The sequence below is a fragment of the Battus philenor genome, unplaced genomic scaffold (genome assembly GCF_028537555.1).
Source record: "Battus philenor isolate CCGP_79_NKW_IND1 unplaced genomic scaffold, ilBatPhil1.0.hap1 SCAF_16, whole genome shotgun sequence".
NCBI lineage: Eukaryota > Metazoa > Arthropoda > Insecta > Lepidoptera > Papilionidae > Battus > Battus philenor.
In genome coordinates this window covers 14228710-14244002 of record NW_027181678.1, presented here as the reverse complement: position 1 = coordinate 14244002, position 15293 = coordinate 14228710, and positions in this window count along the sequence as shown.

Below are 15293 nucleotides of genomic sequence, written 5' to 3'. Positions count from 1 at the left end.
ATGTTCGAATTTTCTCATGTGTTAGATATTTAAAGATTTTACTGGTACATAAATTAAAAATTGAAGCCAAGATAATTGTTAGTAATTTATTTGGCTGTGATAAATCTTAAAACAGGGATCTACACATGAACCCACATTACAAGATGGATGCCGGTTAATTCCGGCGCTGGTAACGAAAGGGTTAAAGGCTTTTGTATAAAATATTTAAGCCTCATATGAGAACTGCTGTAGTAAAGATTTTCACGTCACAAGATATCGACAGACAATCGTCAGTTTATACAAAATAAATAATCCATCCGTAATGTATAAAAAGGAAAGTAAATACGTACAAGCGCAGAGGGCGAGTGTTCGTGTGTTCGTGTATTCATATATTCATGAATAACGAGCGCCTTACCTGAAACAAAGTCATTAAATTGTTAATGTATGCAAATAAAAGTTTTCGCGCTTTACGCGAGTTCCAAGGAGGATAATAAAGGATAACAACGGTCTCGAACCGCACACACTGCCGACCGCATCTCTTATTAGCACAAATAATATTTACACATACATATTAAAGGTACCGAAAAGTAATGTCGTTTCTGATATATTTCACAAAAAAAAACGACTGATTTTTACCGCTCCGACATTGATTTTGTATACTACATGGCAAAAGGTTGTTGATAACGAATGTGAATATATTGTTGATAAGAAATAAAACTTATTTAAAATGTAGTCGTGTGAATTTAACTTAAGAAAGCGACATTACTTTCCGGTTCCCCTACATACGTACGTACTATACATACGTAATATCTTGTTGTTATAATATGTATATCATCGATTGTTGGTTTTTTATATTTAAGCCATCTGTAATTCTCTGCCAAAGAATCTCAGAGATATTTTATATTGGTTACATTTATTATTATTTCTACTATTTTCATTTACCGCTAATTCCTTATTTAATTATATTTTATCTGTACGATACGTAATTATTACTAATTATTTATCTGGATTGCTTATTGCTAATTTTTCTACTAACTTATTATAATACTAATTTCCTATCCTATATTTATCTTGTTAATATTTTGGGGAAGGTCACGATCGAATAATCATAACGAAAATATTTATAAGAATTATAGTTAAAAGTAAAATGTTATTAACTTTTTAAAAGATAAATTTTTTTATATAGTTTGTTGTTTTATACACTTTTATATATTTAGATAAAAATGTAATTTCATTTCAAAAATCAATGAAAAAAAATATAACAATAGCTATCGCGATTGAACATATTTGACAAAATCCGTAGCATGTCGTAGTCTCGTAGCGGATTTCACTCTCGCAAGGACAGTGCTACGGTTACGCAACACTAGTCTGCAACACCTGCAGCGGGATCTGAGCGCTCACGTCGCCCTGGCCGCGGGCCAGTGACTTGCCGTGTCAATGTCACGAACACTGACCCGCTACGCCAAACGACTACGTAGCACAACCGCTCTACGTAGCCGTTTGGCGTAGCAGGACAATGTGATGGGTCGATAAGAATTCACGATACAAACTGTTTTTAACAACACCATTTAAAAGTTATTAAGTTATATCCGACACATAAATATATTGGCATGACCGTATTATTATATGGTAGGCAAATACAGCATGATTTGTAATAGGTCTAAAAGCTTCAATGAGGTGAATGTTTATCTTATTTTTGAGCTAACAGATTTGACAGTTTTACATCTATTTCCAATCACTCCATAAAAAGTGATTAAACTTTTTCTTCTTTTCAGCTGGACGCACACTGCTGGGCAAAGGCTTTCACTAAAGATCGCCTCGATGATGGGTGCTACGCTGCCGTCCTGCGATTTCCTTTGACTTTAACTATATCGTCGGTCCCCTTAATGGAGAGGTAACCACGCCGCGTGTACCGGTTTGTAATCATCACTGGAGAATATTTCAGCTCCAACTACCGTCGATTGCACAAGCGATGTGCCCCGCTCATTTCAGACGAGCAATTCTTCAAGCGACTTCGGTGATCTTCGTTCTTCTGCGATTCTCTTCATTGCTGATTCGATCTCTCAACTCCGAGCATAGCAGTCTCCATTGTTCTCTAGGTAACCTTGAGCCTTATTAGGCCAGTCGTAAGCGACCACGTCTAGGATCCGTATATCATCACCGACAACACAAATTGATCAAAAGACCTCATTATCTATTTTTATTACATTTATGTTTTCACACACACAACACATTTACCTCCAAAAAGGTTACTAATTTTATCAAGCTTAGACAAATATACTTAGAGGCGTATAAATACATTGCGATCCTTAAGGAAAATCCTTCCAACATTCTCATGTAACTTAATCTTGCATCGCTTTCAGATAACGGAAAACTCGCGTATCTATTACGGGATATATTTCACTGAATGTTCACGTTGATTGAGACCATCATTTATAAAATAGATGACCTTTTATTTATTGACCAATTATCCACAAAATAAAAACTAATACGGGACCAAAATCTAGGAATAGTAACAAATAGCAACCAACTACTTGGTCAGGTTATATTTCGACTTATGTCATCTTCATAAAGCATCCAAAAACAAGGAAAAGATGAACATGACTAGAATGACAACGATAATAGCCTATATGCCCAAGTAGACCAGAGCAATTGCATTGTAGCCGATTTGTGCCAGAAATAAAGAAACAGGAAATAGGTAAATTAAAAAAAATCACTCCTAGGTACGACGACATGCCTCTAGCTTTGGGATGGAGAAACAAATATTACGGATACCAAGGCCAGCAAGGCTCATAAGTAAAACCATCCCAGACCAGTTTAGGACCTGTTTTCTCAATAATATGCAAATATACCAAAGAGTCCAAGTAATTTTGGTAATATTACCCGCAGACAACTTCATCTAATCACTGGTCGGAGAAGTAGACTATAAATACCAGGCGGATGATCACCTACAGACTGGTCTGATGAAGGTAAATTAGTGACTGTCTCCAATACTACTGCGATGGTATAGAAAAAACATCATCGATTCCGTCAAGAAATGGAATTAATGTTTTGCTATTATCATATCAGTTGCCAGACGCCTACTGCTAGGCATAGGGAAGCCTCGCTAAACGATCCTTACGATGACCGATCTTGCAATACCGACCCTCGAGACGGGACCCCCCCCCCCCCCCCGAAAGAAAACAATTCACCTTTGTAAACCACGCAACACCTGTTGGGCACGAAGCCAAACACAGTTACACATCCATTAGGAAAACGGTGTCTATTCTTAGAGATACGGGACTTCAATAAAATCGGAAGCTGTAACATGAAGTTTTACGAACCGTAAGGCAGCGTAATAAAAAAAAAGTTGTAACGTACACCGTGATCAGCGTTTGATACGACTTGTATCAAAATTTTATCGGTGGATTCTCATTTCGGAACAAGTAATATAGCGTGAATTGATAATTTTATATATATTTATACATATTCATTAATACCTTTTTTTAAATATATTTTTTTGTAAACAGCTATCATATGTTTATTGTAGTTATAAACATGCCCCATAAACGGTACTATAAGATATGACAGCCGACGCGGCCACCAAAACTTACAGTTTTTTGGAAAAATGGCCAAATTCGATGTAATTATGTTTTTTTATCATTAAAAAGAATAGATAACATAAGTAATGACCTTAAAAGTTTTTCCTTGTTTCAGAATATAGGAGCTAAATTACGTCATCGTGCGGCGTATCGAAAAGGGGAATCCCACAGAAGTATAAATCTTTATACGCATCGCGCTATAGAGGGCGCTCTACAATACTTCTCGACTTGTGATTGGCTTATTTTTTATTGGTCGAATTTTTTTTTCGTAATTTAAATCGATATAAATACGGTCTAATCTTGATGAATATACACACTTCTACGTCGGGCGTCATGTTGTTATTTACTCCAAGACCTACTGGCCCTAGTAAGAATCCCACAAGAACAACGCTTTTGTTTAATTTCTTAGTTTCGTAATATTACATATAAAACAATGATTTCTTCTTTCGCTTGGTCACGTCATAACTTGAGAACAAAGACTCATATTTTTTGTTTTTTACAGAAAATTCTCATAAAAAAAATCCATTGCGGCCTGGATTTGCATTTGATAAATAATTTACAAGAACAATCTTTGAGTGTGTACGTCGTTAATCTTGAAAATTCATATTTTTTTCACACCGCCAACACGTTGGCTGTTGCCGTGTTTATTCAATCTATATTTAAATGAATGTTTGTCTGTATGTCCTTTATAAAATCGTAAACTAAGCATGTGATCATGTGTTCATCTTTATCAAAGTTGTTGTGCATAAGCTCACGAAGGTTTCTAAGTTATTATGATCAATTTTCGACAGATGGCGCCACTGTCATTCAAATAAATTACATATTGCCGATTTGAATTGAAACGAATGACGGCATTTCGAATTTTGCATAACATAACAATTTATTTATGTAAATTGAAAACGAACTAAATTTTTTTTTTGTTAAATTCGCGGACACGCGAACAAAGTCGCGGGGCACAGGTAGTTAACTAAATAAACATCAATTTCATTTCTATTAGTTCTCGGAACAAGAGATAAAGGTACTTCGCTCAAAGCAAATAAACATTCCGAGACGCTGATGTACTTTCGATATCACAAGTGCTATACTCCACATGCATCTTGCATCTCCACCAGCTAATGCACTCTCTCGCTGGAAGTGCTACGACTCATGAAAACAATCGAACATCGCAATGTATGCGGTCTATTTATTCCGACATTTTTTTGATAATGGTTCTTTTTGTGCTTATACGTATGTTATACATCCTATAATTATTTTTAACCATATACCATAAATAAACCATAATTTTTTGTAATAATTGAAGTCGTTAATATAAGCCAACAATGAACCTTCTTTCTTTCTTACGTATTATAATTAGAAGAAAGATTAATTGACCTATCGCATTTAAATAAAAAATTGATTGATTTGGGATAGATGTAAATATTTTATAAAAGATAATTTTACAAAAAGATTTTATAATCGAATATTTCGGCTTTAAATTGAAATTTGCATGTAACATATATTTAGATATAAATATGTCAACATTAACCTATAATATTTTGCATAGCGAAACAATTTTTCCTGGAACAATATATAACGAGACATTTGATTTGATTATCTCAGATATGAATAAGACGAATAGTGAAATCACAAACAGAACTGATTTTATTGCCCCGGAGACTTCAGCGAGTCTTTGTTCAGTCTACATTATACATTATCTATCATATGAAATCACAAATCAGATAAACAACTTTAGAAATAACGAAAGGTTACATTACCCAGGCTGCGTGGGTGGTCTCCCAACTAGGTCAGAGTTCCCCAAACCTTTTTATGTCGTAGACCCCTTGCAATGTTTTTCCGTGTTAGGTAGACCCCCTACTTACCTGATATTGATTTCCTGTAAATTTCTAACTGTAGTTAAGTTTAGTGTAAAAAACTTAAAGTAAAAACACATGTTAATTTATACATTTATTAATTGAATTTAAATTAAAACTACTCAAAATAAAATTTTGTATCTGTCATGTTAAATATACGTAACATTAAATAATCATAAAATAAACTATAAATAAAAAAACATATATAGCAATAAGTCAATATTTTAATAAGAAGTATGAACCTGATGCTTTAATAATAAATTATCAACATTTGGCGTCAATTTTGTAAGGGTTAATCTTATATCTCCTCGGCTAATGATGTCCAGTCTGTGGACCCCCATTTTCATTTATGGACCCCCAATTTTTTTTCGCTGTCGTAGACCCCTTGCAGGTTGTCATAGACCCCTAGGGGTCACTTTGGGAATCACTGAACTAGGTGCACTGATGACATATTCAAGGTAGTGGAGTCGCTGGATGCGAGCTCAAGACAGTAGTTTAAACTTTGATTGCAGAAACAAGGCATCACAGATAAAATAAAAAAAAATCAAAATCGAAAATCAAAAAATTCTACATTCGAATATACAGTTACGAACACTTTCGAATCGTCAATCAATATAAAATCTCGGCATTGTTGTACCTACATAAAACTACCTCGATCTCGGAAGGCAGTTCTGCTAAGAGTCGGTCAGAAACTTAACAGTTGCTCTTTACAAACATATTTTTATAAAGAGCGCGCGACAATAATTAGCTTCCTGAGCACCAACAACATTTAATTCCACGCATTAACATTAGTATAATATTCTTGGATACAATAATATATATTTTTCAATAATAATTTCGTAATATTAAATCACTCCACTGGCACATCTGAAATTGATTGTACAATTTTATTGTACATACTTATACCTTGTGTCATTAATGCTTATTTTTATTCCTCATATTAACACCGTATCTATCATTGTTTTTTTTTTAATAACTTTATATGTTTTTGCTGACAAACACTATCTCCAATTTAAATAACACTATATAGTTTTATTTGCCTGCTTTACATTTATTAAACATATAATAAATGAAAGCGCATTATATAAATAGATAACACCCCTTATCTGGACTGAGGGTTTAGTCAAGTTCGGGGGAAGTTGAATGCGAGCTCATGGCCGGACCGGTGATCTTCGGAGAAGGCCAATGTCTGCCAGTGGAATAAAGTTCAAATATCAAAAGAAAATATGCAGGTTAATATTGTTTTGTAGTTTGAACCCACCTATCGAAGGGTGACAATACATACATAGAACCTTATATCTACCAGTGAAGCCTGCAGCTGCACAAATCAATGAACGAGTGACTCTACATCGATCAGTGCACTCTGATGCACACAAACAAGTCACCCGCGCCCCGTCACGCCATTGCACGACCCCTCATTAAGGCACATGCACACCGATTGAAGCGAATATATCCGACTGGTTTACTTTCAAAATCTGTTCATATTAAAAACCTACGAGTGTCAATGTTTTTATAGGATAATACAGGTTTGGAAATAATTGTTTTAACTAATAATAGACTTTTATCAAAGTATTTAATGGAATCAGTCGTTACCTTGCGGAAGTCCATCCTAAGTAAAATAAGGACCAATGTTTAGCCACTTCCACACATGCAGTGGTAGTCGTGCAACAAAGTGCACCGCACGCCAGCCCGCTGATAAATGCGTATGCGGCAAACAATGCGAATTACAGAACTGCCACCGTTAAATCACACAATACGTTTTCACCCCTCCACGGGGCATCTTCAGGAGTTATGTTACACTGATTAGTGCCAAGCACTCTGCGTTTGCGTTAGGATGGACATCCGCAAGGTAACGCCTGATTCCATTAAATATATAATCTAAAAGTTTTCTAGACAAGAGTGAATAGATTTCTTCTAGACAAGCATGTAGCATCGTAGATCTCATCATCGCTTAACAGTAGACCAGACAGAAGTCAAATATTTCGCCTTTCGTAAGATGAAATAGGTGTTAAAGTTTAAAAGCTTTTAGTTGACAAATGAAAAGCTTATGGCATAGAATTGACTAGAATGAAAAACCAAACATTTAATAAACCCAGAGTCTAACGGCACTAATCGGTGTAACATAACTCCTGAAGATGCCCCGTGGAAGGGTGAAACACGTGTTGAGTGGTTTAACGGTGGCAGTTGTATATTTCGCATTGTTTGCCGCATACGCATTTGTCAACGGGCTGGCGGGCGTTGCACTTTGTTGCACAACTACCACTGCATGTGCGGAAGTGGCTAAATGTTGGTCCTTTTCTTGCATTAAATAAACCAACATGAACTAATGATCAAACTAGATATATTAAAATTAAAATGCTTTTTTTTGTTAAAAATAGCTTTTGAACAAACTAAATAACACTTCCGGGAATGGAATATGTTATTTAAGGCTGTACATTTCTATCAATAAATTTCATATTAGAATGAATGTTCCAATCGCAGAATATCTCCCAAGGTTGCTTACAATACCGGAGCATTCCAGAAATATATTATTATATATTCCATGCAGGGAATTTACGGCGTCCCGGGAGGTATGGCGGAGAATCTGAATGAATTTAAAATTAATAAGGTAAATGTATATTCCGTTCCGAAGCTGGAATAAAGAAACTTAGAGTAACTAATGTATTAAGGATATAAAAACAGCTCGTCAGAGTTTGTTGTGGGTTCTTTAAAAACTCTTAGATTTAAATTAAGTTGAATTAATACTTTGATCTAAATTTAAAGTGATTTTTTTTTAAATATAAATTCTTTATTATTACAAATCAATTTCATCCTCTTCAAACTAATCCTGGAATAAAACGCACTATTTCCAACGCCTTTTCAGTCCACGATACAGTCCGAATAGTCTTATTCCGGTTTTTATCTTTTCAATCGTGTCAAAACGCCGTCGCCTCTCTGGTATTTTAATAGCCAGAAGCTGCCTCAATAGCCAGAATTCGCACGGAGCCGAATCAATCGAATACGGTGGTTGCAAAACGATATCAGACGAGTTTTTGACCAAAAAATCGCAAAGAATTCAGTATGACGTCGACCAATCGAGACTACTAGAGTCACGGGAATCAAGTCCGGCCAAACCTTTCTATCAATGACTCAATGAAAAGAAACAGAAACAGAGTAAAATATTAAAATATACGAAATAATAAACAAATTACCGTAATATTATTTACTGCACATTATTAATTTAAGGTAATCATAATGAAAGTATTGCTGGAAGGCCGGGCCCGAACAAAGGTGGTCGGGGAAGCCCCGAGCGCTAATGAGACCGCGATCCAATTTGCGAAATAATCCACATGTGATCGCAATAACGACGCGCATTGTATTCCGAGTCATTCTATAACCCCTCACTTGAGTCACACTCGCGGCACTCAGCCCTCCCGTAGCAACTTCACCTCCCCTGTCCCGTTCGATTCAAGACGAATTCTTTTAACATGCCTTTATTTTAAGCCGCCTTTTGAAAATAATTACTTACTTCCTTTAACAACGCCTATGTAATTCATACTGTCTATGCGAATATATGATGAAAACCAGCTGTTGATTTCAAACAATTTATAATCGTTGAAAACCCCTCGCCTTATATGCTATAGCACAAAACATTTCCTAGTCGCCATTCAATCTACTACTAACGCCATCTACTGCACTGGGAAATTAATTAAATCTAATTAACAAATAAATCCAGTGAAACAAAATTATGCTGATACATATATAGTTACATAAAATAAGATTAATTTAAAATTCCAGTGTTGATTTACGTCACTTAAAAGTGGACAGCTTTCAGGAAGCTCCGAAACCTCTTCTCGTCCAAAACACCCGCCCAGCCTTTGAACAATGTGTGACATAGTCATTTACCACAGTCCCCAAAAGAAGGCTCAAGGTCACCCAGAGAGCAATGGAAAGGGACATGCTCGGAGTTTCACTGCTTGATCGAATCAGAAATTGAAGGAGCGCGAAGAATTGCTCGTCTGAAAGCAGTAGGCCGGGGCACATCGCTCGTGCAACGAAAAGCTCTTTTAGTGGCGATCACGAGCTGGTAGACGCGGCGTGGGCAGGCCTCCCACTAGGTGGACCGACGACATAGTTACAATTACTGGAAGTCGCTGGAAGTCGCTGGAAGTCGTTGGAAGTCGTTGGAAGCCACTGGAAGTCGCCGGAAGTCGCTGTATGCGGGCAGCGGAAGACCGGTCATTGTAACGGTCTTTTAGGAGGGGAGGTTCCCCCCTCCCCTCCCAAAAGACCTATGCCTTACAGTGGACGTCTATTGACTGAAAATAAGAAGAAAAGTGGACAATAAAAAAGTTATAACGAAAGGCCTTAGACATTTCTAAGCGCTGGAGAAGAATCCTGCAGATATCGTGAATTCTTCGACGCACAATGTTTCCATTCACCAGGAGCACAAGATCAAAAAGCACCTCTAGACAATCTCATCAGTTCACTGTTAAATTCTAAAACACGTTATGGGAAAGAAGACGACACTATGTTGTCCAGGGTAAAGCTAATGGCACAAAAATCTGAAGCTTGCCTAGCTTTGCTATAGACATATCATGTGTTTTCCCCTTTAGGAAACACTCCTGAATTAAGATGATACTATTTCTAATAGCGAAACGCTTGTAAATCTTGACCTCTTTAACAATTTTCTTTTTATTAAATTGATATCGGAACACGTGTCTGATGAATTTACTGTATTACCCCTGGTAATATACTTGGTTTTCTTCGACTTACTTTTAATATTTAAAAGTGTATAATAATATTAAATTAAAATACTTGTTAATTAAGAGGTAATTTAAACGTTAAAAGTATTTTTACAAAGTCATCTAATTATAAGATAATTTAAAACAAAATCACAAAGAAGGTATTCCGTACACAAGAAAGCTTTATTTAAAAAAAAAACAATTACCGGAACGAGAACTCTTTGCGAGCTTTTTAAACGCAGGATGCTCAGCTTGATGGTTGTAACGTCCGGTTTTTATAAAAATCCTTTGTGTCGAGTTAAATATGAAAACGAGTTATTTTTATATTCAGTAAAATTATGTAAAGATTTAAAATAACCAGAGATGTTAAATTTACGGAAGATATATATATATATACCTGTACTCATATCTGAAGCGCACTGCACACCAAAAAGCAAAATAAAAGTAAAGGGTTCCTACATCTACATGACTTGCCACCGCGATGGCGCTGGTCACGCAGAAACGGCCATAGCCATTAAAACTTCCATTAAGCACCACATCTTGCCCGAGTACAAAACCAGCCAAATACAGGCAACTTCTTCGCAGTTGAAAGTAAGGATGGACTCCTCAACATATCTTCAGTATTGCCAACCAAGACATACAATATATAATGTAAAATTCATGTGTATAGTGCAAAAAATAATATATATATATATATATATATATATATATATAGAGAGAGAGAGAGAGAGAGAGCAATAGTAGCTCAGAAGACTGACACTTGCGATCGTAGGTCGATTCCCGTGATACAATGTTATGTAAATTCATACTGCATTAATTATATATCATTGCCACTGCTCATAAAAAAGCTCCAGGTGATGTTATTGTTTCTGAAGATGTTAATGCTGTCAGCCCTAAGGCTTTTACAGCTTCAACGGTACCGACCCTTCCGCTGCGTGAACTAAGCCAGATGATAGGCAGCAGCATCGTCTGCGTTCCATAACACCACACTGATCGCCAACCAGCCTGCCAAGCGTGGCGATTATCGTATATCCCCCAAACTTTGGAAAAGGTATGTTCTTTGCAGTGGGTGTCTTTGGACTGAAACGACGTCAACGAAGGCTTCCGACTAAACTGTCAACCTTACTAACTGTAAAAATAGTTTTACAGAACAGGACAATACCTAAACAGGTACCTTAATTTCGCAAAAATATTTATTTACGTACAATTTGAAGTGCAGTGGTTAATTGTGTGTATTTGACACACGATAAGCGCACATTTCATCAAATAAAAAAGCCTTTTAATTTCATATACCTACATATATAACATGACTTTTTAAGAGATCCATTAAATACTCTCTGCTTCACAAGGCTTGATATTTGTGGAGAAGAAACAGGATGAAACTCTACAACAACACATATTTTAATAAAATTTTACTTTGATTTATACATATACACTATCAGATATCAATGGATATCAGCACCAAGGATTCCTGTCATTGCACCAGCAAGTGACTTCATATGTATCACGATGTCTTAATATCTCAAACACTTGCCGCACGATACTGTCTGCGGCAACTGGAAACACACTTCATAATATCAGAATATAAACAAAACGCTCAAGCTCTCTGCGACGTCATTCACTTCTGATTTATTGCAGGGACGTGACCGTTTTGAGATATATAATCATAGTCGTATATTCGGCTAAACTAACATACAAGGATTTATTTCGGATATATAAACCGTGGTACCGTTTCGTAAAAGAGTGATGACAAATTCGCCGACATCACCTACAAACTTATAATATCACTGTTTCGAAAAATATTTTGTTAGTTTGTAAAAATATAGTTTTAGCAGCTAAATTAAAAAAAATCTTAAGACATCTGGTATATTTTGACAGATGACGGTTGGTGTTGTGATTAAAAAAAAGACTTGTTAAGCAGTTGAATTGATTTATATATATTTATATATATATTATATATTTATATATATATATATATAATATATATATAATATATAAAATTCTCGTGTCACGGTGTTCGAACTTGAACTCCTCCGAAACGGCTTGACCGATTTTTACCAAATTTTACATGCGTATTCAGTATATCTGAGAATCGGCTACTATTTATTTTCCATACCCCTAAGTGATAAGGGTGGTCCACCCCCAAATTTCATTTTTAATTTTTTAGACAATTTTTTTGGTTTTTATTTTATTATGATACAGCATACAAAAATACATACAAACCTAAATTTTCACCTCTTTACGATCAACCCTTATCTTACATTTGTTAATTAAAAACTTTATTTTTTTTTTTGCAAATAACGATGCGGGATCAGCTAGTATATTATATATGTATATATATATATATATAAATCAATTCAAATATGTGTGTATACACACACATATATATGATATCAAAATGACCAACAGACTCTTGACAAATGTTATACACGCACAATATAACCCGTATAACTTTATATTGTCTCGCCGTCAGCCCCGACGGTTGTCATTACGTTACGCCGTAAACAATTTTGAGTGATCTCAAACTGCTTTTAAGCATCGACGTCTATACAAAAATATAAAATAATACGATATTCTACACACAGCAAAATCTTCGCCCTGAATACGGTGAAGCAATGGAACTAATAAAACTAGGATATCGCTATAGCTATATAGCTATTATAAAATAACTCAAGTTGATTCTACTTTCTACCAAAACGAACTGAGATATCATTCTTTTCATATATACACAAGCGATTATATATAAACAAGCCGTCCTTGAACAACATATAAAATACAGAGAATGTACATTCCCCAAATCGCGCATGAAAAAATAAAAAGGTCTAATTTATGACCACATGTGAAAACACAAGTGCCGGAAATAAAAAATAAATTCTTTATTTATTTTTAAAGCAATGTGTCTCAACATTTTTTGTGTCACGCCCCGATTTAGCATTTCTAAAATCGTTACGCCTCCCTTTGTAACATAATTTTATATGAAGTCGAGTCTAATTTCAAATTATTCCCTTAACAATTATATTGCCACCCGTTGGAAAACACTGGTTTAAAATATAACTGTTAAAGAAAATTTCTCCCGTAAAGCTTTAAATAATAAAGAAAAAAACCTATGCTTAGACCGAATCATTATCACCAGCTGTAAGTCGTCCTGCTAAACATAAACCTTTCCCATTGATTTCCAACAAGATCCATTACAAGCTACCTACACCTAGCGTCTTCCGATGAGCGTCTTCCGATGACCATAATATTGTCCTTGGGGATGATCGACCTATACCACGATGTTTGGCCTTCACTCCAGATCAAACAGGTCCTTGAGGCCATCTGTGCTGAAAGGTTTAAAGGCTTCTTTTGGCAGCGAAGCATACACGTTCATGTTTGTCTAATATAAAATCCCACAAGGCTGGCTTTATGCCAGTTTAAAGTCGTTTAAAATGCATCTCACATTTCAATTTATTATACCGGTTGAATCTACGCCTAAAGACTTTACCTAGTGCTGGTTAATTGAAGCAACTGTCAGGCATCACTTTTCAACACTTTGATAACATATATATGTCCCGAAAGACGAGAACGAAAAAAAATTCAAGTGAAAAAATTATTAAGAAATACAAAACCCTGTTCCCAATTAAATAGGGGGTGGAACGAGAGGTCCCCAATAGCGGGGGCCAAAAAAAAGTATATGGCCAGAAAGACACACACCTGAAAGAGAATGAGCTATAAAGCTCTGAAACTTCTTTTTGTCCACAATACTTCAATATTTGGTGGACTTAATTCTTTGACCAATGTGTGTCGTCTGTAATTATATACGGATCCGAAACTTGGTCACCTACCACGGACCTAATAGGACTCAAGGTCACCCAGAAAGAAACGGAGAGGGCTATGTTCGGAGTTTCGCTGCGAAATCTAATCGGAAATGAGACGATCCGTAGAAAAACAAAGATCGCCTATATAGCTCGAAGAATTGCTCGTCTGAATTTGCTGTAGACGGGGCATTTCGCTCGTGCAACCGATTGACCACGAGCCGGTAGACGAGGCGTGGGTAGTGCCCCCACTAGGTGGACCCAGGACATAGTTAAGATCACGGCAAGTAGCAGAATGCAGACAACGTAAGACTGGTAATCGTGACGATCTTAGTGGAAGGCTTATTTTATTCCTTGTCATTGCAAGCTCATTGGCTTCCGTCGGCTGAAAAGGCATCATCATTTCAGCTGACAGACGCTCACTATAAGGCATAGACCTCCTAAGATAATTTTATGGCCCCGTTTTTGGAGCCTCTCGTTCAACCCCTACCATGGGTGGACATGGTCTTTATTATTTAATAGAATCAGGCCTTATTTTGCGGAAGTCCATCCTAAGTAAAAAAATGACCAATATTTAGCCACTTCCGCACATGCAGAGGTAGTCGCCAAACACAGAGGCCAGACTCTGTATTTGACACTAATCGGTGTAACATTACCCCTGAGGATGCCCCGTGGAGGGGTGAAACACGTGTTGAGTGGTTTAACGGTGGTAGTTGTGTAATTCGCATTGTTTGCCGCATGCGCATTTATTAGCGGACTGGCGGGCGGTGCACTTTGTTGCACGACTACCGCTGCATGTGCGGTAGTGGCTAAATATTGGTCCTTTTCTTACTTATGGTCTTTACTTACAAAATATATTTAATTTTTTTTTGGGCTTTTAAATTTATACTCAACATCCGCTCTTTTTAATATCTCTCATTTCTTTCCATTTTTTCCTCCTGTATACCGCCTCACTACCTTCGGTGCCCTCCAGAGTTCTATATTACATTTATGATTTTTATCATTCGTTTAACAATTTACTTATTCTCAATTCTTATTTATTTCATCACTATGCCATATTGTACTTCATTTACATTTCTATTATCAGCTAGTATATGACTCAGGTTTATTATTTTAATTAATCTTGTTCCTCCCAAAGACCGTCACGGAAACCAGTTTTGCTCTGGGTGCATCCAGCTGTTTTCATCTAGTGAGGGGCCCTCATAACTAAATGAATCAAAATAAGATAATCGAACCCGCGACCTACTTCATAAACCACACACAACTCTCTTCATTCTATCAACTTACACTTTGTTGTTTTAAGGATACAGTTCGCATGTCCTATATCTTACAAAGTACAGTACGAGACAGAACGACATACATATG